Genomic DNA, 24,773 nt, shown 5'->3' with positions numbered 1-24,773 from the left:
AAGGAGTGTCTGTGAAGCAAATGTTACTGAGTGAAAGGAGAGTGTTTGAGTAGTGGTTTCAGGAATCAGTGGGAGGAGGAGAGTAGTAGTAGTGTACAGGAGGGGCGCAGTGGTGAGGAGGAGGGGAGTAGTAGTCTGGAGGAGGGGTGTATAGTAGTAGGGAAAAGGAGGAGTAGGGAAGTGGAGAGGGAGGCAAAATAACCTCAAAGGGTGGAGACAAGGGCTATCTGGAGGGAAAAATCAGAGGAAGAAGAGTGGTGGGGGAGTAAAGTGGAGGGTGCGACAGTAGAGAAGAAGAGGTGAGCGTGGGCATGAGTGAACTAGACTGGATACAACTGAGTAAGTGCAAGGCACTATCCCAATCTCCTATTAGAACGCTAACAATTTGGTAGGCTAAGAATAGTTATGAATTCAATGAGGGACTATTGCATTTTAGAAGACATTGCTAGCCTAAGACAGTGAGTATACAGTAGTGGTTACCATTCTGAACCACTAACCAGGGGAGGAATACCCTAGGGCCCACAATATTTACACATTAAAATGCCTGAACATTCCTTGAGACTTGGGGACAGGACAGGAAATGTGACCCTTTGAACTTTCACCAATTCCTAGTGAGGTCAGACTGGCTCTGAATTTCTTCCTTATAGGCCTCCCAAACCAGGCTGAGGGGGATGTGCATCCCCACTTCACATGATCAGGGTCCTTAACTTGTCACCCATATAATGTTTGGTCTTTAACTTTGGGGCACACTCTTGTGGTTTCTGAGCAATTGTCCTTGTTCTAAACCAAAGCATTGGAACGTTATTGCCAACATTATTTTTAAGCACCAAATATTGTCATATAAAATGGTACTCTGTATTTCTTTTGAACGCTGCATGTTAAGGCTTCCTTTCAAGTTAATTATTAATATGAATAGCACATATTTACCATTCCTAAAACCTTCCATTAGCTCAATAGACTGTGGATGCATGGGAAGGCAGAGTTCATAAAAGTTACAGGCCTAATGCAATTAAGCTTTTAGATGTATGTTCCATAGATAGATCTGAGGTTAGCAAAAATTAATGGAAAAGCAAAGACAAGGAATATAGGGACAAAATTAAGACAGCTAAGGCTGAATTCTTCAACTCGGAAATAGAGCATGCAGACAACAAGACCAGCAAACTCTTCAATATTCTGAAGAGTATTGAAAAACCTGCGTCCCTCACTCCTCCTTTTATGCCCACAGAGGCAGATTGTAATACGGTCCTAAATGCTTTTCAAGCCAAAACGGAAAAAGCCAGACAAAATATTATTAAGGCTAGATCCTCCGCTAAACAGGATTTGCCACCCACACAAATGAGGGCAACTGTCAGAGAACAGCATTTCAAATTTGACCCCATTTCGGAGGCAGATATGCTTGAGGTGCTGAATAATATGAATCCTACTACCTGTGTAGAAAACATCCTACCTCCTAGTATCATCCTCCAACATAGTGACATTTTTGCTCCTGTCCTTCGGAGAATAGTGAATGCATCTTTCCAAGAGGGCTCAGTTCCTAGAGACCTGAAGAAAGTCACTATCACACCGCTTGTAAAAAAAGCTGGCTTGGATCCCAAGGATCCAGCTAACCTTCGTCCGATAACTAACTCAAACTTCATACTTAAACTCCTAGACAAGGTCGCAACACAGCAACTTCAACACTTTGTAGAGAACCAGGAAGTTCTGCACCAGCAACAGTCAGGCTTCAGGGCATCTCACAGTACAGAGACAGCCATGCTGGACCTGCAGAATCAGATGCTGAGTTTGCTCGATAAGAACAAGTTAGGGATGTTAATGCTCCTTGATCTAAGTGCCGCTTTCAACCTAGTGGACCACCATCTACTCATCAAGGCACTTAGAGAAAACGTGGGATGCTCCGAAGGAGCCTTGGACTGGCTTTTGTCATTTCTATCTAACCGCCAAGCTAGAGTCCACTGGGGTAACAGTTTTTCTGATCCCTGTGACATCCTATTTGGAGTTCCCCAAGGTGCTAGTTTATCTCCCATGCTATTTAATATATATATGCTCACTTTGTGCAGCTCATTGGTGGAAGCAGGTGTGTCGTTCAGGAATTACGCGGACGATACCCAACTCATATTGGAACTGGGGGGCAGACACCACGCCATGGACAGCAAACTGATCGCCAGGATTTACAAGACAATAGATGACTGGATGCAGGCAAACTGGATGTGCCTGAATGACTCAAAAACCGAATTGATGCTGTTTGGTTCCAGCCGCCAGCTGGCAAATTTGGGGCCTGAGTACAATTCTTTTCAAATTAAAAATGCCACCATCCTGGTGGCCCCTACAGTGAAAACACTGGGTATGATGGTCAACTCTGCGGTCGACTCCCATGCCCAGACCAGCTACCTGCAAAAAAACACGGCGTATTACCTGAGATTAATGAAAGCTATCAAGCCGTTCCTTAATGAAGGTAATATGGCCACAATAGCCAGAGCCATTATTCTATCACGGCTTGATTATGGGAACGCTCTGTTGTTGGGGGCCTCTTCCAAGGATTTATCTAGCTGCCAAGTGATCCAGAATAATGCGGTCAGGCTTGTCAAGAACTTAAAGAAGAAAGATCACACCACAGCAGATATACTATCACTGCACTGGCTCAGGGTAGAGGAGCGTATCAAGTTCAAGGCCCTCTGCCTGGTGCACAAGTGCTTCTACGGCTCTGCGCTGGTTTATTTGAAAAAGAGCCTAGTGCCCTATATACCGAGGAGAAGTCTACGCTCGGAGGGAAAATGTCTGCTGTCCGTCCCTAACTTCAAGCTGAAATCTGGCTTGGGCAGATCATTCTTGGTGATGGCCCCCAAATTATGGAACAGCATGCCTGAAGCGCTGAGGTCAGAGGTAAACCACCTTACCTTCAGGAAGCACCTGAAGACATACCTCTTCAGATGAAGAGGCTGGGGAAAGCAATGTTTCGGGGTCCCTAATAGGCCGCAGTGTTCGTTACTTTATGTCTGTCTTGTTATTGCTGTATTGTAAGTGCAAGCGCCCTGAAGCCCACGGGCTACCGGCGCTATACAAAATAAAATACATACATACATACATACATATGTTTCTAGAAACCCGAACCCCCACTCATATGACCACCTCTCAGATTTTATGGGGTAGGAGAACATGTTTTGAAATTACTTGGAATTTATAGATGTATTTGTTGGGTCTTGTTGTTTAACATAAGTATGTGTTCAAGTGATACAGTCCATCATCTCAAGCTTTGACCTGCCATGTGGCACAAAGCATAACTTGTAGGATTTCTCAAGCTTTTGTTTTTTAATGCAACATTTTGAACTGAATTTACTTGATGTTGTGGGTTTTACTTTAGAGCAGATGTCAGCAAGGCCACAATTAGGGCCATACTATTGACAATACAAATAACCCCACAGTATAATTCCTGTAAGTTTCTACAAGTTTAACATGGACATTTTCGCCATACTCCGAGAACTCGAATCACCAGCCTCCCCACATATATCGCTGCCTTCAAGACATCAGCTATTGCTGCAACATCCAAAAGGCACTACTGGACAAAATCTCTTTATTCTAATAAAAAATGGTGGGAAAAAAAACAAACTAACTCTAACTGAGGCACACCTAGCTCCCCCCAATCCTCCTGTTCGAGCCACTCTCCCAATTGAATTCAGCCCAGTCTCTATCCTTGAAGTTACTAAAATAATCAAAGACCTAAAGCCATCAAGATGCTAAGGGGACATGCCGCGCACCTGCCAAGTACAATCAAGTACTGTTGGCTGAGGCCTGGTCTGCGCGTCGCTCTCACCCAGGAGTTGCTGCTACCACGGACACTGTTTCACTGCAGGAGGACGTCCTTTTCGGCTGCACTAGGGACTGCCTGACTGAGGGCTATTACTTTTCATGAAGTTACGCCCCCAAACTGTGTGACGGACACGCTCTACGGGAAGCGTTTATTTAATCCAGCCCACCCGCGCACCCGCGCTCCGCACCTGCCAAGTACAATCAAGTACTGTTGGCTGAGGTCTGGTCTGCGCGTCGCTCTCACCCAGGAGTTGCTGCTACCACGGACACTGTTTCACTGCAGGAGGACGTCCTTTTCGGCTGCAATAGGGACTGCCTGACTGAGGGTGATTGTTTGACTGAGTTCGCTGGGTTGTTTGGGGCGGTTCTCATCCGGGGGGTTTGGATGGACTGTGGGAGGTGCTGTTTGTGGGAGGTGTGTTCGTTTAGCACTGTTGGAAGGGAAGGGAAGAGTAGTTTGTAGGAGGTGTTTTTGTGGGAGGTGTGGTCTCGTATTGATATCATTCTGTTTCCTTTTTCATAGGCTATTACGTTTCATGAAGTTACGCCCCCAAACTGTGTGACGGACACGCTCTACGGGAAGCGTGTATTTAATCCAGCCCACCCGCGCACCCGTGCCGCGCACCTGCCAAGTACAATCAAGTACTGTTGGCTGTTCGCGGTTCGCGTGGAGCGCGGAGGGGGCTTGGTATTATATTCCCCTTAAATACGAATTTAACGTGCATTGCGCTCGCACTGGAAGTCTATTTGAAATATACAGTTGGTTTTTCTGACAGTGTGGTTGGTGTCTGTATACACACTAAGATAGGTAAGTTAGTATAATTATATCTGATTATCTTAATATAAACCCATTGTAACCACTACTGGACTGTATGAGAAACTATACTATTTAGAAGTGTATATATTGTCTTAGTTTTTCTGTGTCCAGCCATTGATAGTAATATCGAATCTATTTGTGATCATGGTTGGCAGTTTAAGGAGTGGAAAAAGTATGAATAAAGTAAAGCCTGATGCGGCGCTGAATGGCACAGCGCCGTTACAACATCATGATTCTACACATAACGAATCAATACCTCTCCCATTTGTGCCAATACAAAATGAACGTGAAATGGATGGTAATACTGTACCTTATAGCCTCCAATCACTTTCAGTTGAACCTAATGATGATGAACTCACAAACCTGGCACAGAAGTCTGATTTATTTTTATTTAAATCATATACGCAAGATGGAAAAAAAATCCCATGTTTATAACTCCACATAAACAGAAACAACTACCTGATTCTGATTTTGTAATTCAAAAAAAGGAATTATCTGATGTGTCAATTATGGCACCTGCCCTCATCAATGAATGGGAAAAACGGGTTCGTATTTCTTTGGGGCCCAGATCACCAGCAATACTTCATCCCGCTCAAATTGAGAGTATTTATCTTCATAACTTAGATGAAGCATATCATGAGCCTCCCACAATTACTTACCCACTTCCACAAATCCCTATGCAGACAGGTCCCGGAACAAGCTCTCCTTCAAATGTTGTCACACAGGAGTCTATAGGGACAGAAGAAAGGTTTAATGAAGATGTATTGATTTCTGAAAACGAACTTGTGAATGAAAATAGTGATCCAGACGTCAATCGAGGTAAAAACCCTCTGATAAATAATTCTGATATTAATGCAATGCATGGGCTTAGTTCAATAAATAGCACGCATGAAAATGTACCCTTTCCTGTAATTACATCTATTCTCAATTTATTAGATAAAGGCCACGATCTAACGCATGTATACTTGAATACGTTAAAGGATAACATTTCAGACCTCGCAAACAAAATGTCAAAAATGGAGGGCTTTATGTTAGCCTATGCTTCCGGTCATGCAGAAAAAATATCCATGCTAGATACACATATCATACAACTAGCGAAAGAACCTCACAAATCAAATCTAGATATTGGTACTCAGACTGATGAACTCTCATATGCCACGTACTAAGTGTGAGACCAAGTGTTTCCAATAAACCTCCTATCAGTGATTCTAACACATTGTTGGAATTAATTCAAGCGAATTCTGTCAAAATCGATAAGGTACTCTATCGAATGACGGTTCAACAATGTGCTCTAAAAAATAATGTATCAACAGTTTTATGTGAGACAACTCATGTCTCTTCCATGCCCACGGCACAACAGACTCCAGACAGTCCCACAATACTCCTTGACGCGATGTTAAATCAACAATTAATGCGTGATAATCTTATATGTGGAAATGAATCATTGTCTCATGAACAGAGAGTCAATATGACTGATGAGGTTGATGTACCAGAAGACAATCAATATAAGGACTCATATGGATGTTTTCTGTCACGCAAAATGAAACGTGCACAAGCGAAGGCCTTAAAAAAGATAAACAAAAAAAAAGATTACTCAACCTCTGTCTCCTTCTTTGAAATTAACAAAAAAATTGAAGGGTCAGCAGAATTCTATTTCTAATGAACCAGTAACTAATAAACTAGATGAATTGAATGAAACAAGTGATGAATTAGTGATTAATATATCACAATTAAATCAGGAATCGAAAGTATTACTTAATCTAGCTTTACCAAGTGATCAGAGACTAAAAGCGCTACAAAAAAACCTCTGCAAAAGGACAAGAAAATTAAGATGTCTACAGTAATTGATGACTCGAGCAACCAAAAGCAGGGCCGGCTGTCATCGTTTTATCCGGTTGTGAACATAAAAACAAGTAGAAATGAAATTCTAGATGACTCTGTTACACATGTACCATTAGATGATGATAAAGTGGACTCGACCAATCATCAACTACCTAAAGAATCAAAAATCAGTAAATGTAAAGGAAACGTTGCTGAGGCTTCAAATGGAACCAATTTTGAAGATGCTAACTTAATTGAAGAAGATACAAAAAATACATTGATTACTATAGAGAAACTGGCCTCATCTGCTTCTAATATGACTAACCAACAAAAAGCCAGGAAGTACACTGAAGATGAAAATAATCTAGAAAACTTAGGGCGAAGATCTCGTCAGAACTCTGAAAATGACATTGGACAAATCTCCTTTTCAAGAGATACACGCTATATATTAGGATGGCAAAGTGATCCGCAAAGGAACGGACAACAACGATTAAATAGATCTTTCATTTTTAATGTTTTTAAAGGTAATCCTCAACTGAGAACATTGATCCATAGCGATATTGAATGGATTAGGCTTGCAAACCACAACAACTTTCGGATGATTTGTGCACCTCAATCACTAATTGTTACTAAGTTGTTGTGGGAACATAGCAAAGATTTCGAGCTATGTGGCTTAGACCTGATTCTATTAAGATCAATTGAAGAAGCAGATGTATTTCTTGAAACTCCGCTGCCATGTGCACAAAACCAACCTGGTGAAAAAGTTTGTAGTGGAGATACACAACAGGCTACAGAATTCATCAATCAAATTTCTACCTTGGTAGGAGTTGCATCTAATATAACCTGGTTGGCTCCTTTAATGACCTCATTGATCGATATGGCAACAAAACAAAAACATTCCTAAAGAAATTGGTTTGAAAGTCATCTCATGGAATTGTTGTGGGATGTCAAATCTGAGTAGATGGCTCAACGAGTCTGTTTCTATGCATTTACCCTCCATTTTATTCTTACAAGAAACGATGTGTTTGAGCATGTTTTACTGTGATGGTTTTGATGTGTTTAGTAGACCTGCCTTTCGAGCTACGATAGGTCGTCCATCGGGGGGGGTTGCAATTCTAATTAGTAATGCGATTAACCATAAATCTAAAATTATATATGAACTTAATAATTTGTTGGCAGTTGAATTCATATTAAAAGGACACTCGGACAATCCGTATTTATTGATATGCATCTATTACAATCCAGTGGACGGCCCAATAGAAATCTTTCTTGATGCATTAGAGGCTATATTTTTAGTGGCAAGTGAACACAATCCCAAGTACACCATTTAATTGGTGGCGATTTCAATTCAATATGTTCTACTATACAATATCCTGATGCTTTTCATAATAAATCTAAACACAAAGAGAAATTAATCAACAGGGGGAAAAAATGGAAACAGTATTTTGAGGACTGGAATCTATTCCAGGTTGACTTTGAACCCTCAGTCCATACTGGTACATGGAAAAGAGGTGTAGCATCTTCTTACTTAGACTACTTCTTTATATCTGAATGGCTAATCTCACATGTTAATAGAATATCCATTTCTGATGTTAATTATAGTGATCATTTTAACATATCCCTGATCATAACAATCTCTATCACCCCCTTGGAAGTAAGTCCATCTCTTAAAATGATAAAAATAAAACGTCCACATCTCTCGGTGGGCTGGTCATTATCAACGTGTAGACAACTAAACTACTTAGTTAATAAGGATCTTGGGAAAACACCCATGGATGGGGACTCATCCTATAATGCCATCTATCAGGAAGCTTGGAATTCGATGATAATAAATATTCATCTTAATACCATATTGAATACGCCCGGCCCTGTTCGACCTAAACATCGACATGCCTTTGATCAAGACATAACTAGGTTGAAACAAGAAAAAAGCTACTGTATAAGAAAGTTAGAAAAAACGATTATAAATTATGATACACGCCTACAAAGTAAAAATAAAATCTCTCAGAAATACAAACGATTGATGAATTGTATAAGACGCGAAATAAGGATAAATGATAATCAGCGTACTTTAAAAAGCCTACTATCGAAAGACACTCGCCAATTATGGGCGATGATTAATAATACTAAGAAGTTGGAACAGGCCGAACTAAGCACTGCTGTGTCTGCCGAGGCGTGGAGAGTATATATATCTCATAAGTTTAAATTACCTTTATTATTTGTTGACATTAATTCAGGTATTCTGGATACAGTTATCTCTGATAAGCTTTGTTTTACTAAGGAAGAAATAGTTGATGCTATTAATACTTTGAAATCATCAAAAGCAGCGGGTTCTGATGGAGTACCCCCGTGTGTGTTAAAAGACGATCCAATCTTCTGGGCTGCTGTGTTTTATACAAAATTTAAGATGATCATTGACACTAATACAATTCCGGACTCATGGTGAACCGCGATCATTATTCCAATCTACAAAAAAGGCGATCCTAATGATCCGGCAAATTTTCGTCCTATTGCTATAATGGATGCCTCTACGAAAGTTTTTTCTATACTTTTGGCAAAAAAACTTCAAATTTTTATTGATGATAATGACATTTTTTCTAAAAACCAAACTGGCTTCAGAAGAAATATTGGAACGTCTCTTAATGCCACTATATTAGCATATTTATTTGCTAAATCCAAAATACCAGACACAGGGTCACTATATCTCGCATCATTAGATTTAACAAACGCGTTTGACTGTGTCATACGCGAATTACTTTGGGCCAAATTACTTATTATGGGTTTCCCGAGTAATTTGATTCAGCTTATAGCAATGTTGCACACCAACACCTCCTTTCAAATTAGAATAAATAGGACAGGCCTTTTGACCCCCTGCATCTCGACTGAAATGGGTGTTAACAGGGGTGCAATTTGGTGCAACCCTATTCAATTTATATTTAACTGATATGGACAATCTTTGGATTGGAAAGGATATGTTTCCTCCCAGATTAGATGAACTAAAAATAAATTGTCTAATTTTTGCTGACGATATTGTCATTCTTGACAAAACACCCTCTGGTCTGCAGTTAAAGTTAGATAATTTTCAGATATATGCTGAGAAACATAATCTTATGGCGAATATAAACAAATCACATGTTATCATTTTCCATAATGGGGAAAAAAAGAAAAAAGTTTATTTTTGGACGTTGAATGGAGGTATATTGGAAACGGTCAACTCAATAAAGTATCTAGGATACTCATTAGCAAATAATTTCTCCTTTAAATCATGGAAAGAGCTCTTATCATCTAAAGCAGGCTGGCTGCAATCGATGATGAGAATCATTTACAGAAAATATTGCATGTTTTCAATTTTACCTTTAAAGGAATTCTATTTACTAAAAGTCGAACCCATCTTGTTGTATGGCTTGGACATCTGCCTAACGAATGTTGATTCGATTCTAAATAAAATCCAAGGAATTCTTTGGAAAAAAACCTTAGGCCTATCATTGGCCCTACCAAATTCAATTATCAGGCAGGAATTAGGCATATCATCGCTAGCGATGAAATGGAAATCCCGTAAACTCTCCTGCTATACAAAAATGCTTTGTCCTCCCAAAAACAAACTATAACAAGACCTAAATAAGATACTAATGAATGGAGCTGTTCCCTCAATGGAATTGTTCAAGAGTGAAATGAACCTATTAATGAACCAGATTAATGTTACAACAGAAGACATTATATTAGGCCTGGCAAGAAACAAACGTAAATTACATGAGGGGGATTGGATGTTAATTTTGGACCAAAATACTGAGTACACTCTTTATAATGAGTATGCCTCTAGACAACGAAAGTGGGGTACATGTCCTCATTATCTCAAGATATGTCCATGTAATAAGATAAGAAATGTCTACTTAAGATTTAGACTAAATCAGTTTGGAACTCTTGAACACATGCAGAAATGGGATAAAGTAAGGCATCGATATCCGGCCTTAAATTGTCGATTTTGTGAAAATATAATGCAGAGAGAAACAATTAAGCACCTTGTGGTATACTGTCCACATTTTGAGCAACTCAGACTTATTTTATTGGATGATTATGCACCCGGACCCACTGTTATAGAAAGGGTTTCATTTTGGGAACGATGTATGCAGGGTGATAGTATGCAGATGATTCTTGCCTTAACTGGATTGTTATATAAAATCAATGAACAATTGGAAAGTAAAAACTTAAATATAACATAAAATTAATATTGACATGAAAAACGAATTTACTTTTGTAAATGATGTACATATAGTATATACTTATAGTGGTTCTATGAATTTTGTAGGTGCATACAGATACTGGTTTTTAAAAAAGTGAGATCTTTGCAGGTGTACTTGTGAAAAGTACTTATATGCATAAATGAACAGATGTAAATTAGCAAACTGTGTTTAATGAAAAAACTGAATATGATTCGTAATTTGTATAGCAAACTCAAATGATAGCTGTGTTTTATTTGTTTTATGTTAAAGTAATTTTTTGTAAACAAACGTTATGATAATACTGTTTGTAAAAAGTTTATTATAAAATATAAACTATAAACAACTTTTTAAATAAAAAAAAATAATAAATAAGGGGACATCAGCCCAGCATTGTTTAGAAAAGACTGCTCTGTAGAATTTGCCCCCTTTATCGCTTCACTCATTAGCAACTCCTTCTCTTCAGGCAGTATAGCCTCCAATCTAAAAGAAGCATGGTTCCTCCCACTCTTACAAATGCTCACTCTAGACACAAATACCTCCATCAACTACTGTCCCATCACAGCATTCCCTTTCCTCCTTAAAATACTGGATAGAGCAGCATACCTACAAATTCACAATTTCGTTGAAACTAACAACCTCCTTGGCCTGCACCAATCTGGTTTACGTCCGGGTCTTGGAACGGAATCCGCACTGCTGGACTTAAAAATCCAAATGGACGAGATTTTAGAAAAATGGAAATCTGGCCCTCCTGCTTCTGCTGGAACTCTGAGCAGCTTTTGATTTAGTGGACCATAAAATCCTCGGCCAACACCTTTCCTAAGCTGCTCACTTTTCTACTAAAGCTACAGACTGCATTCAGTCCTTCCTATCAAACTGAAAAATGAGGGTCTTCTCCAATTCTGCAAAACAACAGACGTAATGGCTGGAAGGTTTGGAATTAATCCTAACCTCTGGCATTGCTCTGGGCAACCCTCCAGGCCATCGTCCTGCGCCTGCCAAGCCATTACAAAAGGAGACAGTCCATATGTAAATCAGGCTTGGTCCCACCCCAACAGGGGCAGTCCAGCCCAAACTGCTTGGTCACATCCCTTCTGCATGAGACCACAAGCATCCCCAAACATGTTTCACCTTGTTGGGCCTCACCAGTGAGGAGTAGCTTGGGTCTCTAGGCCAGGCAGGCACGGGACCCACATCTCTGCATACCTCTCCCACTTGTGGTGACTTACGCAAAATAACAGAGGTGATGGCTCGAAGCTTTGGAATTAATCCTAACCTCTGGCATTGCTCTGGGCAACCCTCCAGACCATCGTTCTTCACCTGCCAAGCCATTACAAAAGGGAAAGACCATATTCAAATCAGGCTTGGTCCCACCCCAAAAGGGGCAGTCCAGCCCGAACTGCTTGAGCACATGCCTTCTGCATGAGACCCCATGCATCCTCAAACATGTTTCAGTCTTGTTGGGCCTCATCAGTGAGGAGTAGCTTGAGTCTCTAGGCCCGGCAGGCAGAGGACCCACGTCTGGGCATACCCGTACCACTGGGGGTGACTTACACAAAACAACAGATGTGATGGCTAGAAGGTTTGGAATGAATCCTAACCTCTGGCATTGCTCTGGTCAACCCTCCAGACCATCATTCTTCACCTGCCAAGCCATTACAAAAGGGGAAAGACCATACGTAAATCAGGCTTGGTCCCAACCCAAAAGCGGCAGTCCAGCCCAAACTGCTTTTTCACATCCCTTCTGCACGAGACCACAAGCAACCCCAAATATGTTTCGGCCTTGTTGGGCCTCATCAGTAAGGAGTAGCTTTGGTCTCTAGGCCCGGCAGGCACAGGAACCATGTCTGGGCATACCCGTCTCACTTAGGCTGACTTACGCAAAGCAAGAAAGGATGTGACCTAGCAGTTCGGGCTAGACTGCCCCTTTTGGGGTAGACTAAGCCTGATTTGCATATGGTTTTTCCCCTCCTGTAATGGTTGGCAGGCTGAAAAACGATGGTCTGGAGGGTTGCCCAGAGCTGTGCAGTGGTTATGATTAAGTCAAAACCTTCCAGCGATCACCTTTTTGTTTTGCTAAGGTCTTCTCCAATTCAGCAGCTGCCCTGCCAGCCTTAGTCACTTGTGGTGTTCCCCAAGGATCCCGTATCTCCCTAACACTACACCACATCTTTACGAAGCCCCTCTTCGACCTCCTCGACAACCTGGTTATCTCCTACACTAACTGTGCGGATGACAACCAGATCCTCCTTCCCATCTCAGGCAACTACAATGGCGTCTCCCACATTTTGAGCAAAATATATCAAATCATCCAGGCTTGGATGGCTCAACATACACTATGTCTAAATAATAAGAAAACCAAGCTGCTACTAGTGGGAACTCAGCATGTCTAAACAAACTGAACAATGACTACAAATTATTCATCATCAACGGAAACTCTATTGCAGTCTCCAAAGAAGTAAAAACTCTGGTGGTCTACTTGGACTCCTCGCTCTCTCTCTAACGAGACATGTAAACGCCATCACCTCGGCGGCTGCATACACATCAAAACGTATTAATGCCTGCAGACAATTCCTGACCTCTGACAGCTGCATCATGATTACCAAAGCCCTCTTGCTCTTGCAGATTGACTACTGCAATGCCCTATTCATAGGCTAGACTTCATGCAACATAAAAAAGACTGCAGATCATACAAAATAATCTACTAAGAGCTGCTTTGAATATTCCCAAAAAAGAGCACATTTAGACTGCCAGACGGAAAGCTCTACTGGCTACTGGTTCTCGAACACATTGTGTTCTCTACACACAAATGTTTATCTAATACTGTCTTTATCCAGAATATCCTTATCCAGAATATTCTCTAAATCACAATCCAATAGACCCACTCAGGCTGCCTATGCGCACCTCCTCACCATCCCCACATTCAAGCTTCACAAGGCAGGAGGCCACAGCTTCCCTGTGGTGGCTCTGAAACACTAGAACACACTTCTGCTATCACTTAGATCAGAATCATCCTTCTGGTCCTTCTGTAAAAGCCTCAAATCATGGCTCTTCATGCAAGCCCATTAATCCACTCATGCTACCACGACTACTCTGTATGTATAACCTTCATGCATGTAAGTAACAGCAACATCTGCCTACTCCATCTCGTACTGTAACATGTGACCTCAAATATACATGTAACACAACTTGTATCAAGCTTTACTGTAACCAGCGTCCAGATGCCCTAGAGTTCGGCCCGTCTACAAATGCCTAAATAAATGAATAAATTATTGACTTTTGTGCCGTTAAAGTATGCTTTCCTTCATTTATAGTTGCATCACAATGATTTCTTTAACATATAATTGTCTGTAAACTTGCAGTTTCTTTGGAGGATATCTTGCTGTTCAGAAAGAAAAACACATTTTATATTCAGCATTGCAGAATTGAAAGCAGAGTAGTGTACAGCTTTGTTTCATTTGCAAATGCATGGCAACATTTTCCAGGTGATGTGAAACAGAACATTAGTCCCTCGGTGTACTTGCATTTTGTTTGACACATGTAGTTCAATACATATGTATCCGTCAAAGTTCATGGTGAGCTCCACACTATTTGTAGGGAATGATTTTCTATCTTTTCTAGAGAAAATGTTGGCCTGCATTTACAGGCCAACATTTCTTCTTTGCAATTGGGCGTTCAGCAAAACACACAGTATTCTCTGCATGAATAGACAGTCACTGTGTAGCGCCACATGCTCTGATTCAGCTAGCGTCGTGAGTCCATTATTGTCCCCCTACAATTACAAGGAGACATGTAGCGATGGAAACTATAGAAAAGACCTCATGACTTTATTAGCTGCATCTCTAGAAAATGTTGAAGCCAAAGAATAATATGTTGATTAAATTGTCATTTTGGTAATCGAACCACACCAATGCGCCCAAACGGTGCTCTCAGGTACATTGACTACATGGCATACCGTTCCGTGGCGGTATATTATACTATAAATGACATACTAGTTGTGAAATCATCTCTGACGTCCTTATTCACCAACGCCTTTGTTAGCGCCACACACAAGAGGATTGTGACATCACGACTGTTCTCTAACAACTTACAACCAGTAAGTTTGGACATTAAAACGTCAATAAAAAGGTTATCAGAAAGATGCCATCAAATCATAAATAATGTCCATTGCCACCTTAATAGATTTCTTTGTACAGATTCGTGTCATGCAAGCATCCTCTTGCCAGGCCACAGTCTTTAGATGCAGTGGTGTTAGGAAATAAAAGCAGCTGCTCAAAAGTCCAAGCGGGTACGCAAAAGTTGTTGCTAATAAATCTTAAATTACTGTCCTGCAGGTCGATTGTATTTTGATAATTCAGCATCCGTATCATGCTCTGTCCTGACTTGATGAAGTGCACTGTGCTCCAATCAGATGTCGGCGCGCAGTAATTTATTGGATTTACCCGAGCGCAGCATGACATGACAACATGACACACTGCTCGTACTATTCTTCCCAACAGCTCGCCTCTCTCCATTCATCCATTGCACGTGAACTGGCTTTTCCCCAACTACAGTGCGCCGTGATTAGATAATACTAGATGGCGTGTGGTGCTGGAGTTCAAGGGAGGGGAGCTGAAGTCTATAAGCGACTTAGCATATGTGTTTGCAAACACATTGGGAGGGAACAGCATTTAGCAGGTTACATCAATGGCTTACTACAAATGCGTGACTATTGATTTGTTTGATTTCCACATTGTGAATTCACACAGTGATCACATATCTGCAGCTGGATGTTCTCCCATCTCAGCAGACCATTGGCCCATGTATTTTGAGGGGTGTGGCAATTAGAGGCACAACTAGGCACAGGGATGTCTAATCCGGATATCGTTAAGTCTGTCCCTATGCCTGCTCCTATAGTGTGCTTATGCTAAGACATGCATAGCTTCACCTACCACATTTCGTCTCTTCGATATTAGTGGAGGAAATCAAACCTCACGACGATGTGAATATATGCATTTTGCTGTGTTCCTTCTATCCTGCTTCCAATGTATGTGCAACATAGTGGACTGAATAAGGCTCCATCATTGCCCTGTCAGCTTGCTCTTTCCTTTTCCATCTTCTTTGGACTGGTGTTGCCACCTGGTGGTGGAATTCAACTCATTCTGCATAGGCCACCGAGGATCCTATGGTCTCTTCGTAGAATCCCTGAAAAGAAAACTCGTCTGTGTCCTGACCAATTGGCCACCATTTCCCACTGCCCCTAAACTGTTGCTGTGTTCATGGTCCAAGTATCACTATCCTTTGTGTTTGACAGCCAATAGAATTAACTGCACACAACCACTTTGATAGAAAACTCAGAAGAAAGAGCATCCTGGCTAGGTAAGGAAACTACAATGCTGATCTGAAGGGAGAGGCAATGTGCATACAACAGGAGAGTAAACACATAGGAGATAGTGACAATGGGCTTCGTTATGAGGTCGGCAATAACCCACCAGTGAAACCAGCAGCTTGCGTCCCGGTGCCACTGGACATTACAAGTTCTGGTGGAGCCGGAAGACAGGTGGCAGTTTTCTGTGGCAGGACTCTGTGGGAATGGGGACTCGGAAGCACCGGCACCATTGTTAATGGTGCCGGTGCTTCCATGGCAACCCTGCCTGCCGGGTCAGACCTGTCGGGCGCAGCGGCCATGGCAGACAGACTCGTAGTGTGGTGGTCCGGAAACAAGGGTGCCAGTGGCAAATGTGTTGAACAAGTAGGGATATGATGCCAGTACTAGACCAACTATCTGGAATACCTAGGTGATGAACCCAGGTTGGACTTGAGACTACCCACACAAAGAAAGAGGCGTTCAATAACTTCCCACAGATAACTCTTACATATACTCTTTTTCATGGAGGAAGGTAAACTGGATTGGCTTGTGTGGCTGGACATGGATGCACAAAAAGGAGTATATTTACTAGAGACAACCCTATAAGCGCCTGGCCTCAAAATAAGGTTGTTACTTCTGTGGAAACAACATTATTTAACAATTACATTAACTGAACTCTCGACTGCATGTTTGGCGAGACCAATGAAGAGGAATGGGAGCTGGATAATGTACTAATAAATACACCTAGGTGCAGGAAAGAACACAACAGGACACTTTAACAGACACTAAAAATGTGTTATGGATACAAGACAGGCAAGAATGATAATACGGATTAAATCCACACAAATTCAAAACAGGTTTGCAACTGCAACCTGTAGCAAGAGACTGGAACATGACTGTAACAAAGGACTAGAAACTAGCTAACTGAATCAAGCTGTAGAGCTATACTGAAAACACACCGGCTATTGAACATGTAAAAAGCGGAGGCCTCTGACTCAAAATAACTAGAACTAAGGGCAACAATATGAAGTAAAAGAAAAGAGAATCAGAGTGTGAATATGCAGGGTAGAACTGCAGAACAGACAAACCCGAAAAAGTGAACTTGAGCAGACCAGAGAGCAGAAGCGGGGCACTGCAAACATGTAGGCCCAAAAAGCAGGGGATGGAGAATGCAGAATCACAGCACAAAGTGCAGATGTTGGAGGCTGCTAGGACACAGCGCAAAGAGCGGGGCCCGGAAATGCATGAATGGAAGCAGTAAGGAGCCTTGATGCAGGCAGTGGTGAAAGAACTATGTCGGCCTAAGCTATCTAGTTCTTATACCAAATGAGCAGGAACTCTGGCTAGCCTTCCTCAAAGAAAGAGACATTGGAAGTAAAGATAAACAGATTTATTAGGAGTCATTGTCCTCAGGAGCAGGACTCAGGGCTACTACGCTTTGCTGCTTTCTCCTAGCAAATCCTGATCTACTGAAAAATTGATATGCTGATATCCCAGTCCCTCCTATGTTCACCCAATCATGAGATCGGAACATTGTACACCTCTATGCCTATCTGCTAAACAATCATTTATTTGTGTCTGCAGTCTTGTCTCAGACTTCACAAGATCAAACCCCTCATCTCCTAACCGGCTGCCACCTAAACTTGGTGCTGATGAGGCATATTTTGCACTGGTGCCAAAGATAGCCCCGGTGTAATGTGCATCTCAGAATAAGAGGATGGGAAAAACAAGACATGAAGTTTCGGCAAGAGCACAACGTTTGTCCAAGACATATTCATACCCTAGTATTATAGCTATGTGTTACGTCTAACTTATGCCTATTCTTGGATCCTGGTCTAGCTCACTATAAACTCACTACTCATATGTATTCTCTCACAGACTAAGCTGCCAAGGCAGGGAGGTTCCATGTGTTAATATCCCTGCAAAAATATTGCCATTCAAAAATATTGCCATATTTTTCGGCAATATTAAGGCATGGAACCTGCGGGGGACACCCCAGCAACCCACACATATTTTAACCCCCGCTCCCAAAACCCCCAAAAATTACCCCCCCAAAAAATATCGCCTATGGCCGTTCCAAATGCCCATGTATACGGCGATATTTTTGGTGGGGATATTATGTAGTGATACCGGCAGGGATGGATGCACATGGAATAAAACAGCACAGGGGCATGACACAAGCACTGGGAAAGTGCAAGCCAGAATGATCAGCAAAGCGTAGAGGAACTAGGCAAGTATCCCAGCTGCTAGAGAATCACACATCAATGCATAGCCAAGGTGCTTCAGAGAGTGGACGCTTAAAAACAGTTATATCAGGGAGCAAACCCAGGGTGGAATAACACAATACGCTGCACAAAACCAGTCACAAGTGTTGTGACTTCCAATCTGTGGTTTGTCCTTATGGAGAGGAGCTAGTCCCCAGGAATACCAGTGGCTGAGGTGAAGAAATCAAGGCACTGTAGTTTCCACAGCTTCACAACATTAGCCACTGAACCTGGGGACTACAGTCATTTGAATCTTGTCTTTTTCCCATTCTTCCAGAAACGTGCACGCATGAAGAAAGAGCCTTAAACTACGTGTAGACACCTGGGGAATAATCATCACATGAAGAAAGAGGCCACACTGCCCTGTTTAGGGTTGCTGGGTTTTCTTGATTGTGTGCACATGCATAATGGCAATGGTAGACCTTTGAATCATGCCTCTATTTTTGCATTGTTCGGAAGACATGGATATATGTAATGAGAGGATGGTTTGGGAATACGGGTCATGACAGGTGACAGTTACCATGACCAGATGTATATATACAGAGTTGTGACACACCTATTCCACTACATACTGTGTTTTTGGAACATATTAAACACAAGGATCTTCAGCTACTCATCAGTGGGACTCCCTAATTATTGTACTGCAAACAGGCTCCACAGCAAGCACCCTTCAGATTCTACCCATGCTCTCTCATCTGCAACCTACCCTTACCTGAACCTCTGCTGTTGCATTCCATCAATGCCATATCAGTGGCTACCTTAGCCCTCTAACAAGCCTAGCTCTAGACCATATTTTACCCAGTGATCCACAATTTACTTGGCAACCACGTTCTTCAATGGCATGAGAGCTTCCTCCACACTCAGAAACAATTCATTGCAACTATTCCATCTACCCACACCACACTACCCTCACTGCGAAGATCGCAGAACAATGATGTGTTGCATTTTACAAAAGATAACATAAAATATATAATCAGTACTCTATTCATTACATATGGGACTGACTTTATGAAGGGTGAAGTAAGACTTTTTGTCCTAGCAGGGATCTGCATCAAAACCACAAACTCCTACATTTGTAAAGCCAGGCCTATTGATTTGGTCAATGCATCGACATATGGAGTCCAGGGCTGATCATGCTGCCTTCAGTGAGAGCCACCTGGTCACCCCTTCAGGTATGCATACAACATCTGACATTTAAGACTTGTAATTTTGCTTCCCCACATTATACCAAGTACCAGAAAGCAGGTCATATCAGGGATCAATCAGATGGAGCACTCGCACCAGACTTATGACAACAAGGCATGCTTACATTTCCATCACACTACAGTGAACAGACAATACATTTTATGATGGATAGAGCTCTGCCTCACCTGTTTTTTCTTTTTACTGATCAGTGAAACACAACCCCATGGATGCATTCATTTGGTAAATACCATCACATGACTGGCACAGCAGAGCTTTGGCACCATGCAGTTCCCTGATCACTGCACTGCAGGACACTCCTGCGAGATCACCTCGGCCGGAGCCTTGCAGTGTCATGCCAGACCCGAACCTCAGAGATAATGAATACCTTGGTGCTCATTGCAATAAACACCGGGATGTAGGCGTCAGACTTCATGATGCCCATGGAACGCCATGGAGAAGCTCAGATGAGGTAGAGAGGCGATCAGAACCCAGTATTCTGTTATTTGGCAATCCAACACACCCCTGCATCACACAGCAGCTGGCAGGTATTGACTTCCCTCTAATATGGATCTCCAAGACCTTTGTGAGAAACATGAAGCTTTCTTTGAGTGACCGAAAAAAGATTTTGCAAGTGTGGTCGGAGTTCTTTGGCCTCAGAACGTTTCATTTGATTCCGCTTGATGGCCAAAGAGAGGAGATACTATATCCTTTTACATCAAGTATTTGCTTGCAAAATGCATTCCGGATCCTGTGTTATGTAGCTTGATGTCAAGGTACATAACACAGGATCCGACATGTGTTGAATACAATGGAGGATGTTCACCAAAGGATAATGTCTGGCATCAACTGTGGATGTCCATCACCACTCATTTACTCCGATGAGTCATTGAAATTGATCCCGTTTAAAGCAAAGTGGACCATCCTTGTATAATTCCCCTCAATGCATAAGTTATATTTGACAATTTGTGTGTGCAGTCCTCTCGCTTATGTGTGTTGATGAACGTTTCCAGCAAGTTCCTGTTGCTAACATGACGCGGCCATTAGTATTCCTTCTTGCTGCTGCCTTTCATTTGTCGCTTTCTTTGTTGTTTCATGGTGCTTTTAAGTAGTTTCTTGTTTTATGAACACAAGCCGTGAGTGACAGGGAAGCAGTAAGGACACAAAGGATGAGAGCGTGGCTCTGAAAATGTATGCGAAGTCAGAGAACAACGACTGACTGAAGGGGTATTTTAGATGCACAGGGACGTCTGCACCAACAGATTTCTCTCCCCTCAGCCTCGCCATTTTTAACCAAGCAACACATTACACGTCTAGCAGTGTGATTACCGGCAGCATCTCCACAGCAAATGCCCGTATTCTGAATCTTGAACAGCAGGAAGTGGGTGGGTGGGTGTCGAAAAGAGACGGCCCATCCGTCCCGTCTGTTTTTGTTTTTAGAAACTGCATATGTAATTCCAAATTGGAAAATCTGCCTCAACAAACGTTGTGCCGCAGAAAGGCAATAAGGACGGTTCCTTTCATTTCAGGTTTACAATGAAGCGCTCAGCTCTGAAGACTCGCAATGAATAAAAGAAGGGGCGTTATTGCAGAAAGCCACACCATCAATTTCTTCAGCTCGCTTTTGGTAAGTAACAATCGCGAATGCATCTTCATCTAATGTGAGTGCTTTAGGCACCAACCTAACCAGGTACCAGGTGGTTGTAATGGGCTACATTGCTGACCGGTGAGATTCTGCGCATTTTCTGAATTACTAGCGAACACATCCAGTGGATTCTCCATGAAAAGAGTTTGTGGATTGAATATTGCATTTCCCGCACACGGTGACGTTAGTTGGACTTGTCTTGCGCCTGCTTTTCTACCCATCTGTGCCCCTATGTGACTCGAAGAATGGTGTGGGAGTGGCTGAAATATTCATTGCATTCGATGCGTTCTGCTTTGCTGTTTATAGACACGTGTTTGTGATGACGTGGAATGTTTAAATCTTTCCTCTTCTAAAATCAAGTAGAGAAATGTGCATGTGTTCATGCGTTTGGACATTTCTGTGAACAATATTGTATCATCCCCGAAACATATGAATTCTCACTGTAATTCAGGCTCATCCGAACTTTTAGAAGTTCGGGCAAATAAGGTTCGGGTGGACAGATGTTTAAACCCCCGGAAAAAGCCCTCGGTTCTGCAGGTTTGCAGTGGTCTCTGAGAATCTGACACCGTGGGAGACAAGTGGTGGCCATTGTTTTATAGGGTATTGGGGGAAAAAACAGGGTCATTTTTTAAGGACTACATGGCTTGCCAGAATATATATAGCCTACCATTTTACTTTTATTGAGATTAAAATAGGACATTTTATTTGGAAAGAACATTTTATATATATTTTTACAAAGGCAATTTTGGGCTGTGATGGATGTGGGGGTCCCTAAATAGAATTTGACGCAGCAGGGAAATCCTCTGCCAACATCTGGCACCATCTTGTTTGTGGGTGTTCTGCATGGTGCGCCATTTAGTACAGACAACACTTCATTTCCCCTCACTTCAACCACTTCCTTTGCAGAGCTGCCTATTCTTTGGACGGCGAGGATAGACACGCGATGGTGCCTGCGTAGAGGCTGTGTGACAGTACTTATTACACAGCATCATTACACAGAGCACTCCACACGTTGCAACTGATTTCACAACTGCTTTTCCAGAGGGCATTCTTTGGATTGTGGTTTTGGTGTTGATGGGCATTTGCCTCTGACAGTGTCTTTGGTCTTCATTGTAGCACCACCTGCTCGAGGTGTATTTATGTACTAATAAATACACCTAGGTGCAGGTAAGAACACAACAGGACACTTTAACAGACAGTAAGAATGTGATATAGATACAAGACAGGCAAGAATGATAATACGGATTAAATCCACACAAATTCAAAACAGGTTTGCACTGCAACCTGTATCAAGGGACTGGGACATGACTGTCACAAGGGAGTTTGCAACAGGTGCTTGATTGATTACCCAGCAACATTACAGAGGGCACCCTTTACACTCGCCACCTTGATGTTACCACTTTTTCAAAAATGTATATTGTTAGGAGTGTGCTGATGTGGTGGTACTTGGCAGTGGCACTTTGTTGTGTGACTTAAAAACTGCCATGACGTTATTGTGCCCTAATTTAAGGAAACAAGTGATTTACAAATGACATGCTACCTTTCACCCCCCGCCGCCCCCACCCCCCCGTCATGTCTCCATTACTTTCCCTGAGCATTGCAGCATTGAGACTGCACTGGTGATGGGAGGCACATGCACTTGCAGCTTGTTTGATGTGTGTGAGATGCAACACTGCATGCTTGAATATACAGAAATACCAAAGCTAGCTCTATAGTTTTCGTCTGAAGTTGCTTTTCATACTACTTTTGCAGAGCAATGTGTCGTTCGAAAGGTCTGCCAGGGGCAGCCCACTGGAGTATGCCCTTCTTACCTTACTTAAGTGGGTTGTCAAGTTGAGTGATCCTTCTTCGAAGCAACATCACCCAGAATGGACACAGCGTTGTATGGACCTGAGGACACATGCTGGGCTCTGAGCAAAAAGCCAGTGGCAGCACAATTATGTGACAGATGGATATGCTTAGTTACAGAAGGCAGCTGTACCAGGGGTTACAGGCTGGGAACCTGAGGCAAGTAAAAGGGGAAATCAGGTAGGAGTATTTTATTTTTTATTTTATTTATACAGCACAATCTCTCCCCCGGTGATCAATATCAAGCCATGAAAAACAGTTAAACAAATACAAAACAGAAACCGAAAAAAAACCACAAAACATTACAAAAGTCTACATATGAAAATGAAAACACAGAGTATGCAGCCATAACATATTGAGCACCAAATGTTGACTTACGTCTAGATTTTCTAATGACAACTGGAAGATTGTTCCATAGGGTGCACATAGAGCACGAAACAACCTACTTCCACAAAGAGTATGGTTATGTTTACCTACTGTCAAAAGGTCCTTAGAACTGAACCTAGGAGAGTGAGATGGGATGTATGTTGAGCCATATTAGCAAGATAGCAGGGGCAGCACCAGTATTAATCTTAAAAACCTGAGTCAGATCTCGCATTTCAATTTGGGCCTCAGTAGGAAGCCAATCCAATGACTTTCTTGCCTCTGAGATATGGCCAAACTTTCTTAGACCACAAACCACTCGAACTATGTGGTTTAGCACAGCCACAAGTTGAAACAGTTTTTTTTTTTTGTAAAGGCCCAAATAAATGGCTGAACAATATTGAACTAGAGATAGCACTACCACATGAACCAAGGTGTTGACATGTTCTTGATCAAGTAGACTAGCACATCTACTAATAGTCCAGTTGTGTACTTTTGCTCGCAACATCTACTTGTTTAGTGAATGGTAGTTGGTTGCCAAATATGACACCCACACGTCTGGCTGAGTCCACAGGTAGTAGAGGTGAACCATGTCCCACAGGCCATATAAAAGGCCTTTAGGAAAGCAGACACCAACTGGAAAGGTGTATTGGGAGTAACCGCATTGAACCAATGATTATGCCTAGCAGGCTTAAACCATGGAATTAGTCACATACAGGGCTGGCAATGGGGTTTTACAGATGCAGAGCCCCTGGTGGTAGTAGAGTCTGTTTTTCTTAGGAACCACTTAAGACTTCCTCAATGTACCTCAATATTTGTTTTACATGAGGAGCCATGATTGAGTTACTTAGAAGATTATCTAAAAATCAAAGCTCTATTACTCTCTTGCTCAGTTTTGTTTAACCCTTCTGTGGTTTTTACCCATGGAATTCTGTCTACCTAGTGATATGAAACATAGGCAACCTTGGACTATGTTAATAAAAAAAAAACAATGTGGAATAGCCATCTTAATTGACTTGATAACAAAACTCAAGATTGTGTAAGAAATATTTATTACAGTGAGAATGTCTAGCGTGAGATGTTTTAAATTGACTGTATGCTGTTACATTATGCTAAAGACGACCAGGAACAGCTCATAATTAATAGGATCAGGAGCACTGAACCACCATTGTTGCCCATTATAGGCAAGCAAACCGCAGCAGACCGAAAGCTCTCCCAAGCACTCTTGGGCTGGCCTTAACTGTCAAACGGAAATGTGGTTTACCTTTGACAGTTTAAATCGCTGAGCGTGCATGCACAATGATCCTGCCATGGCTGGGGATGTGTTGCTTCCCCGACCCCATTGGAAATTCTGGCTGGGAACGTGCAGGCCTAAATAAATGTAACTAGGCGGCACTCATGCATCTGCGTTTTCAGGTCCTCCTGAGCAGAATCAAGAAAGCACTCTGGCTCCTCCAGGCATGCC

The 24,773-nt window shown here is 42.0% G+C and overlaps 1 protein-coding gene across 9 annotated transcripts in view; it reads left to right on the top strand.

Moving 5' to 3' along the window:
- B3GALT1 (beta-1,3-galactosyltransferase 1) overlaps positions 1 to 24,773 on the top strand; it is a 2,246,978-nt gene that overhangs the window by 1,425,108 nt on the left and 797,097 nt on the right. For 7 of the 9 annotated variants that reach the window (XM_069616270.1, XM_069616267.1, XM_069616266.1 and 4 more), the window contains one exon: positions 20,982 to 21,079. The gene's annotated coding sequence lies outside the window, so the exon portion shown is untranslated. Of the gene's footprint in view, positions 1 to 20,981; positions 21,080 to 22,849; positions 23,126 to 24,773 lie in introns of all 9 variants that reach the window. The other 2 variants (XM_069616272.1, XM_069616268.1) reach the window with 1 other exon arrangement.

This window comes from Ambystoma mexicanum, chromosome 9, assembly GCF_040938575.1.
Source record: "Ambystoma mexicanum isolate Mex_15411 chromosome 9, UKY_AmexF1_1, whole genome shotgun sequence".
NCBI classification, from domain to species: domain Eukaryota; kingdom Metazoa; phylum Chordata; class Amphibia; order Caudata; family Ambystomatidae; genus Ambystoma; species Ambystoma mexicanum.
Note: the sequence above shows the minus strand (reverse complement) of the source record. Positions and strands in the feature narration are given on the sequence as shown.